The sequence below is a fragment of the Myotis davidii genome, unplaced genomic scaffold (genome assembly GCF_000327345.1).
Source record: "Myotis davidii unplaced genomic scaffold, ASM32734v1 scaffold29, whole genome shotgun sequence".
Lineage (NCBI taxonomy): Eukaryota > Metazoa > Chordata > Mammalia > Chiroptera > Vespertilionidae > Myotis > Myotis davidii.
In genome coordinates this window covers 142,180-150,891 of record NW_006302850.1, presented here as the reverse complement: position 1 = coordinate 150,891, position 8,712 = coordinate 142,180, and positions in this window count along the sequence as shown.

The following is an 8,712-nucleotide window of genomic DNA, read 5'->3' as shown; positions in this document are numbered from 1 at the left end:
CTAGGCTGGTGGCTGCCAGTACAGTGGTGGTGGTGGGAGCCTCTCCTGCCTCCTCAGCAGCGCTAAGGATGTCCGACTGCAGTTTAGGCCTGCTCCCTTCTGGCAAGTGGACATCCCCCGAGGGCTGCCGAGCTGCCAGAGGGATGTCTGATTGCCATCTTAGGCCCAGTCCCCCGGGGAGCAGGCCTAAGCCAGCAAGTGTTCATCCCCCGAGGGGTCCCAGACTGTGAGAGGGCACAGGCCAGGCTGTGGGACCACCCCCCCTCGAGTGCATGAATTTTTGTGCAGGCAGCTGGCCCCACCCCCACTGCTGCCACTGCTTGCCATCTGTGCAAGGCTGCCCCCACTTCCCCTGCCACAAGTGGCCTCCCTATGCAGGCAACAGGCGTGGGGTGCTATGACTTGGCTGGCCTGGGCCATCCTCTGTGGGGAGATTGCTGGCCAGCCACACACCTGCCACAGAGTCACTGCCAGTGCCCTGGGCCTCTCCTTTCTTTGCTGGGGGTGGGGCCAGCCCTGTGAGCAACCATCTGCCTACCTAATCACCCCTAACCACTTGCCTGTTTACCTGATCACCCTTAACTGCTTGCCTGGGGGCGCGGCCAGCCCTTCAAGGGGCTGACTGCCTACCTGATCGCCCCTAACTGCTGACCTGCCTACCTATTGCCCTTAACCACTGGTCTGCCTACCTAATCACCCCTAACCAACCTGCCTGCCTTCCTGATCGCCCCTAACCGCTGACCTCCCTACCTGATCGCCCCTAACTGCTGGCCTGCCTACAATATCGCCCGTAACAACTTGCCTGCCTACCTGATCACTCCTAACCACTTGTCTGCCTACCTGAACACCCCTAACCACTCTGCCTGCCTGACTGTCCCTAATCACTTTCTTGGGGGCGGGGCCAGCCCAGTGAGGGGCCATGGTGGTTCTGGTCTCTGGTCATTCTGGTCGTTACACTTATGATGGCTTGCCTTTTATCATATAGGATATTTTTATTGATTTCAGAGAGAAAGGGAGAGGGAGAAAGAGAGAGCAACATCAATGATGAGAGAGAATCATTGATCGGCTGCCTCCTGCACACCCCCTACTGGGGATCGTGCCTGCAACCCAGGCACATGCCATTGACCGGATAGAGTCTGCAGGCCGAAGCTCTATCCACTGAACCAAACCAACTAGGGCCATGATGAATTTTCTTAAATATTAGTTTAAATAGCAAGTTTCTGTGGTTTCCAAATACTATAATGTGAAAGACCAAGATTTCTAAGAGGTTTTTATTATACTCTCCAAGTGGAGAATTAAATACAGTGATAAAAGACCAAGGTCAGGATCATCTGCATTCCTTTGACCAATCAATACACGTAGCTACAGATATAATATACATTGTATATCTAAATAGAAGTGTACAGAGAGAGTTCTGCCTGCAGACAGGAATAGAATGTCTTCTTAGAAGTGGTTTGAGAGGTTTGAAAGAAATACCATGAGATGGTTTACATGTTGTTTCCTGAGAGGGCCATTAGTAAGAGCTTACCTCTTGCTAGATCACTTTGAAGCAGTTTACAGTTGTTAAAAGGAAACAAATAATTACTTTAAATAAATTTGCCTATTACAGTAAAGTACATTGGTGGATATTTGTAAACACAGAGAGAGGAGAAGCTGCAATTCATTATAATTACTACTTGTCATGATGTCATGAAGGTGCATGGAATAAGCATTGATGTCAATTAGAGGACAGGTTTTTGCCTGAGAGGAGGAACAAATCAAAACAGAGGCATACATGGAAATACAGATAATTACAAATCAATTATAATCATTCATCATTGAATAAATGGCTTTTTTATTAATGTTCTAACCTTTAAAAATTGTTTTCTGAACGGTAGTACCTATTGTGAAAGTTAAGTTTTATAATAATAAAATCCATATTTGAGGGGGGAAACCCATTAATTTTCCAATTATATTATGAAATAAAATAAAATACATAATGAGTTTACATAATACAAAAAAAATAACAGAACCCAACTTCATGGAGTTGCCTTCTCTTGGTGTTTATTAATTGTAGTCTTAGGTAGTGATAAGTGCTATTCACCAGTGTTTTACTTGTCTGAGCTCAGTTCTCTTTAATATTCCTATGAAGGACATTTCCAGAGGTAGACTATTTTCCTCAAGACCCCTTTTTCACCGTCCTTTCTCCTCTTCTTCTCTCAGCTGATATCCTGCTTATAAATGTTAAAACACTTGGGACCATCAGTTATAAATGCTTTTGCCTTACATATATCTTAATTTGTATTCATGACTACAAACAATATCATGGCTTTTTCCTGCCTGAGGGATAGGGGTCTTACCTTCCACTTGATAGATAATTATTTCACCTATGCCCACCAACGTGTTAGGCCTCACCACCCTGAAGGCCCCTGATTGTATCTGTACTTTTCTTTCAACTCTATGGTTGTCTTCATTTTTCCCTCTGTATCTCTAAGATAAAATAAAACTATCCTTTTATTTTATATTCTTTTCTGAGCCAAACTTGTAAGAGAATAATCTCAGTTCTCCATAGTCTATTCGCCCATTTCCTTCAGTCTACTGCAATCCAGCCTCTAACCCTCACTGGGCAAAAACTACTATGGTTATTTTTATGATAAATGATGACTTTTGTATTGTTAAATATAGTGAATATGTGCTAGTTATTCATTACAAGGTCTCTCTTCTGCACTTGAACTGTTGATTACTCCAAACTAGGAAGTCTCAACACACTTGCCTCCTATGACACCACTCTCTTGTAATTCCTCTGGGAGCACTTTGTCAGTATTCTGCAGGGTACTCGATCCTCTTTCTCCACTCATCTTTTAGGTATAGGTGCCACCATGCTTCTGTCCCAGTTCCTTTACTCTTCTCACTCTGCACATCCTCCTGGTGTCCCCATGCTTTCTCCCACACTTTGCATCTCCATCTGCTACTTCTATGTATTGGTTCCACATTCATACAGAATTCACCATGTCCAAATGCATACTGAGTTTAAGTCTTTTCCACTCTTCACATAACATCCCAAGGTTCACCTAGATTAGAAACAAGGGAGTCATCGTTGTTCCCCTACATCCTCACTTCACCATTCAATTAGTCACCAAGCCTTATACATTTTACCAACTTTCTGTTCCATCTTTTTTTCTTTCTTGTACCACACTCTAATTCAAATGCTTTTTATTTCTTTTCTGATCTACAATAGCTCACAGAATTACAAATAAATGAACTTGATACACATATTCTCATTCAAAAAAGGATATCATTTATGGATTTTGAAGCATGACAGACATTTTAAAGTACCTATAAAATTAGTTTATTTTCTTCTAAGTTCTTAAATGGTTTACATGAATAATTCTACATCACCAGTTTATACATGTGTGGCTCATATAATATGCAATTCATTTAATAGTGTTATTATTCGATGCTATATTAAATTCCTAAAATTTGCTAGTAAGGAACAACCTATTCTGCATTTTTAAATCTATGGAAAGGTTTAATTTCTTGCAATTAAAAAGGCTATGCTTTGTATTCACATGTTATATTTAACTCTGTGTAGAATATCTTTTTAAAAATATATTTTATTGATTTTTTTACAGAGAGGAAGAGAGAGGGATAGAGAGTTAGAAACAGATCAGCTGCCTCCTGCACGCCCCCTACTGGGGATGTGCCCCCAACCCAGATACATGCCCTTGACGGGAATCAAACCTGGGACCCTTCAAGTCTGCAGGCTGACGCTCTATCCACTGAGCCAAACAGGTTAGGGCTATGTAGAATTGCTTTTAAATAATTCTGGATTCTCCTCTCTCTTTTTCACATAGCTGCAGATTTTCTTCATTTTGATAGATAGTTAATTTTTTAATATTATGGTCACTATATAGATCCCTGAAATATTTTGATGTACATAATTTAAAAGAATAAAAGTATGAATATACAGGGAGGAGCTGACATGGAGACAAGAGAGGCTTCTGCCACCGCCAGCCATGAGCCCAGCTTCTGGCTGTGTGGTGCTCCCCCTGTGGGAGTGCAGTGACCACCAGAGGGCAGCTCCTGTATTGAGCGTCTGCCCCCTGGTGGTCAGTGCACGTCATAGAGACCAGTCGTTCTGCAATTCAGCTGATTTGCATATTAGCCTTTTATTATCTAGGTTATAAAAGCCCAGTGACCGTTATGGCAGAATGACCAGAATGACCAGTCACTATGATGCACACTGACCACTAGGGAGGGACGCTCAATGCATGAGCTTCCCCCTGGTGGTCAGTGGGGAGCGCTGCTCAGCCAGAAGCTGGGCTCTAAGGAGCGGTGAGCCAAGTAGTAAAGAGTGAGCAGGCAGGCGGTAGGGAGCAGCAAACTAAGCAGTAAGGAGTGAGCTGGTGGGCAGTAAGGAGTGATCAGGCAGACAGTTAGGAGCGGCAGACCAAGTGGTAAAGAGTGAGCTGGTGGGTCGTAAAGAGTTAGCTGGTGGGTGGTAAGAAGCAAGGAGCCAGGCAGTTAGGAACAAGCAGGAAGGCAATTAGGAACAAGCAGGTGGGAGATTAGTAGCGAGGGGTCCCAGATTGCGATAAGGTGCAGGCTGGGCTGAGCCCTACACTCCCCCCATCCCCGGCATGAATTTCATGCATCGGACCTCTAGTTAATAAATAATTATATAAGAATAAACTCTGTGTTTTGCATACTGTAAACCTATGTTTGTCCCACCCTGTATGTGTCACTCAACCAGCTGATCCTTTCCAAGAGAAGAATGTGCATTTATTAATCATGTTTGTACTCTCAGCACTTATCATGGGGTCTGTCACATAGTAAGCATTAGATAAACATTTTTAAAATTAAAGATGCTATCAAAGGTCACCCAGAAATATTAATTCCACAGGACAGATGAAGTTTTTCACATTTTCATTTGTTCATAATCCTCATCCTTCCTTATGCAATTATTTAAAATTAATTGGCAAGAATTGCTACTGTCCTTTTCTCAAACTTGTTTTGATTTCTAAACTTGATTCTTTTATTTTGCCATTTATATGCTTTTTACTTATTTGAAATTTGTAAAAATTAGACACCATATAAAATCAGACATTATTTCAGCTGGTTGTTTTATTCCACAGGGAACCATTCCTATCATTGTACTCTTGGTCATTTAAATACCTATTAATTTACTTATTTTTATGTAGAAATATTGGTACAATATCTCTGAACACCTTTTATGTGTAGCTACATAGAAATACCAAAGCTGTTCTTTCTCTTTTTTTGTTGTTGTGAAGGTTAAGAAAGGTCAAAGTGAAACCTCATTTCATTCAAGGAATTTTTGTTAATTCATTAAGCCATGTCTTTGAACAAAGGGTCATGCATCTTCTTTTATTATGACTAGAGGCCTGGTGCACCAGTGGGGTCCCTTAGCCTGGCCTGTGCCGTCTCACAATCCGGTACCCCTCAAGGGATATCGGACTGCCAGTTTTGGCCTGATCCCCGCTGGCCTACGGGGATTAGGCTGAAACCAGCAGTCCACCTGCCACTCCTGCTCATCCCAGCCCTGCTCTGCCTGCCATGGGCTCATGCACCCTGCATCTGGTGCCTGTTGGTCAGCTGAGTGATGCTTCCACTATGGGAGTGCACTGACCACCAGGGGACAGCTCCTGCATTGCGTGTCTGCCCCCTGGTGGTCAGTGCACATCATAGCAACCAGGTGCCTGGTTGTTCGGTCGTTTGGTCGCTTAGGCTTTTATATATATATATGCATCTGCACAGACTACTACATCTGTACTTTTGTAAAACATATGTAATCTGAAAGTCAGTAAAGAGTTAAAGTGTGGAACACATGCTTACCCATTTCCTTTGAAAACTTCTACTTAGTGATTTGTCAGTCACCCTAGCATTTCACATCTGTTGTAACTTGGTGCTTAGTGCCACCTTCAGTTTTAACAAGTTGTTTCATATATATTCTTTTTTGTCCACACAAATGTGAGAGTTATTTTTGAAATGTAATGTCAAAAGTGGTTATTTTTCTTAGTGGATAAGCCTGTCACAGACTTTGAAATCAGGAAACCAAGGTTATTAGATTTATGACTTTAGGAAAGTGATTTGGCTTCTTTGTGTCAGTAAAATGAGGATAGGACTATTATAAACACAATGGATCATATATGTAAAGAAATTAACCTGATACTGGACTTGTGGTTTGGTGTTCAATAAGTTTATTATTATTACTATGATTGTTATCATTCAAATCTATATTAAACCATCCTATATAATAAAAGCCTAATATGCAAATTGTCCAACCTGGAGTTCGACTGGGAGTTCGACTGCTCACTATGATGTGCCCTGACCACCAGGGGTGCCACGGAACATGGTGGGTGTCAGCGATGCAGCACTGGCAGTGGTTGGCAGTGGAGGCACAAAATCCTTGTCTTTTGTTCTGTAAAAGGTGCAGAAAGCCAACCAGACCTCAAGCCACGTCTACTGGGTTAGAAAAATACATAAAATCAAACATTCTGTTTGGCTGATTTCCTCTGAGAATCCAGATTTTGTAACACCTATATTTCTCTGTTATGTTTTCCCTATATTTGAAAGTCTATTTACATGGCTGATGGGCCCCGATGAGAGTGGGACTCCTTTGGGATAGTGGAGCAGGTGAGCGTGCGGTGCCAGGCCCAGGTGGGTGCGAGCAGGGTCCAATCGCCCCACTGATTGCCCTGCAGACAGCAACCAGCAGTGGCAACAGAGGGCGGGGCCACCACCTAGCTCCCAGGTGCTGAGGGAGCTGGGCAAGGGGCCCAGCCACATCAATTTCACACAGCTGAGGGGGTGCCATTTGCCGGGAGCCGGTCCATCCTTACTGTTTCAAGGGACCTGGCATATATGGCATACTGTTCTTAATATGTTTGCTCACCTTCTTGGCATTATGTGTTTTAACCAAGGTCACCTCTATGAGAAAGCTTGTTTCCCCAGGTAGGGATTTTCCCCTGAAGTTAGGGAGGGAATAAAACCTCTTAACTGCCCTAGTGAGGGAACACCTAAACCAAACCTGGCTGGAGAACCTAGAAAGAGAACATGGACACAGAACTTGGCTGTAGATTGTGGCTAGAGATCCTGGCAAGGCTGCTGATCAACTGAACGCTGTCTCCATGTCATTCCTTCTTCGCCGACTCCGTCCACACCTTTGGGGACCCCTGGACCTGCTGGGGTTGGACCCCAGCAAGGGGGTGGCACCAGGCCAAGACGGGGTGCAAGGTGGGGCTGCGAGGCTGGGGGCATGAGCTGGGACCCAATTCCCACAGGCTCCTTGTGGGCCCCACCCATGCACAAATTCGTGCACCGGGCCTCTAGTTAGTACATAAAAAAGGAAAAAAATAAACCAAAGTGTATGAAATGCCACAAGTTATTTTTCAGGACACCATTATAAGGTCTTTGGAAGCAGGGAATATAATTGAGAATTTCTCAGAGCCCCAAATCATAAAAGTATCCACATAGATTTAAAGGATAAACCTGGCTTATAAAGAAGCTTAATTAATATTTTAATGAAATTACATAACTCTTTAGCTATTTGGTAACTTCACAAAGTATTTCGAATCATAATAGTATTCTATTAGTTTCCTGAGGCTACTGTAACAAATCACTGCCAACTTGGTGGCTTAAAACAGAGAAATTTATTCAATCATAGATCTGGTGGTTTTGAATATAAAATCTGGCTTCTCAGAGGAAATAAGCCAAACAGAATATTTGATTTTATGTATTTTTGTAACCCAGTAGATGTGGCTTGAGGTCTGGTTGGCTCTTTGCACCTTTTACAGAACAAAAGACAAGGATTTTGTAACACCTATATTTCTCTGTTATGTTTTCCCTATATTTGAAAGTCTATTTACATTATAGATGTTGAGTTTGTTAAAAAAGAGTCAGTGGTGGTTTAACTTTTGAAAAAATGCTAGTTAATGAAAACGATGTGTAATTTTTAAGTTATCTTTGATTCTGTTGTATTTAAAGACACACATAGTCAGGCAGGCATGGCTCAGTGTTTGAGAGTCTACCTATGAACCAGAAGGTCATGGTCCGATTCCTGGTTAGAGCTCATGCTTAGTTTGCAGGCTTGATCCCCGGTGTGAGGTGTGCAGGGGGCAGCCAATAAATATTTCTCTCTCCTTATTGATGCTTCTCCCGGGTGTAGCATGATGTCCAGTAGGGGGCGTGCAGGAGGCAGAATTTCAGTGATTCTCTCTCATTGTTGATGTCTCTCTCTCCCTCTCCCTTCCTCTCTAAAATCAATAAAAATATATTAAAAAATAGAAATAAAGACCCACACATATATGGAAATAGTTGTGAAAGTATATCATGGCTAGAGCTAGTTTGCTTCCTTATGAAAATATATCTGAATTATATCTTCTATTCTTTTTTAATAAATCTGACCTCCATAGCCAATTACATATTAAAAGTATGTATGCCTATCTTATTTTGCTTTCTGGATTTATCTCTGCATAGTTTTGTCTTCTTTTTTTGAAAGACATACACAAGAACATAAATAGTTCAAAATGTAAATGCTAACTATAAGTGTCCACTTTTATTATAAAACTAGTGGCCCAGTGCATGAAATTCATGCACAGGGGGCTGTCCCTCGGCCCAGCCTGCACCCTCTCCAATATGGAACCCCTTGGTAGATGTCCAACAGTCGGACATCCCTCTCACAATCCAGGACCACCGGCTCCTAACCACTTGCCC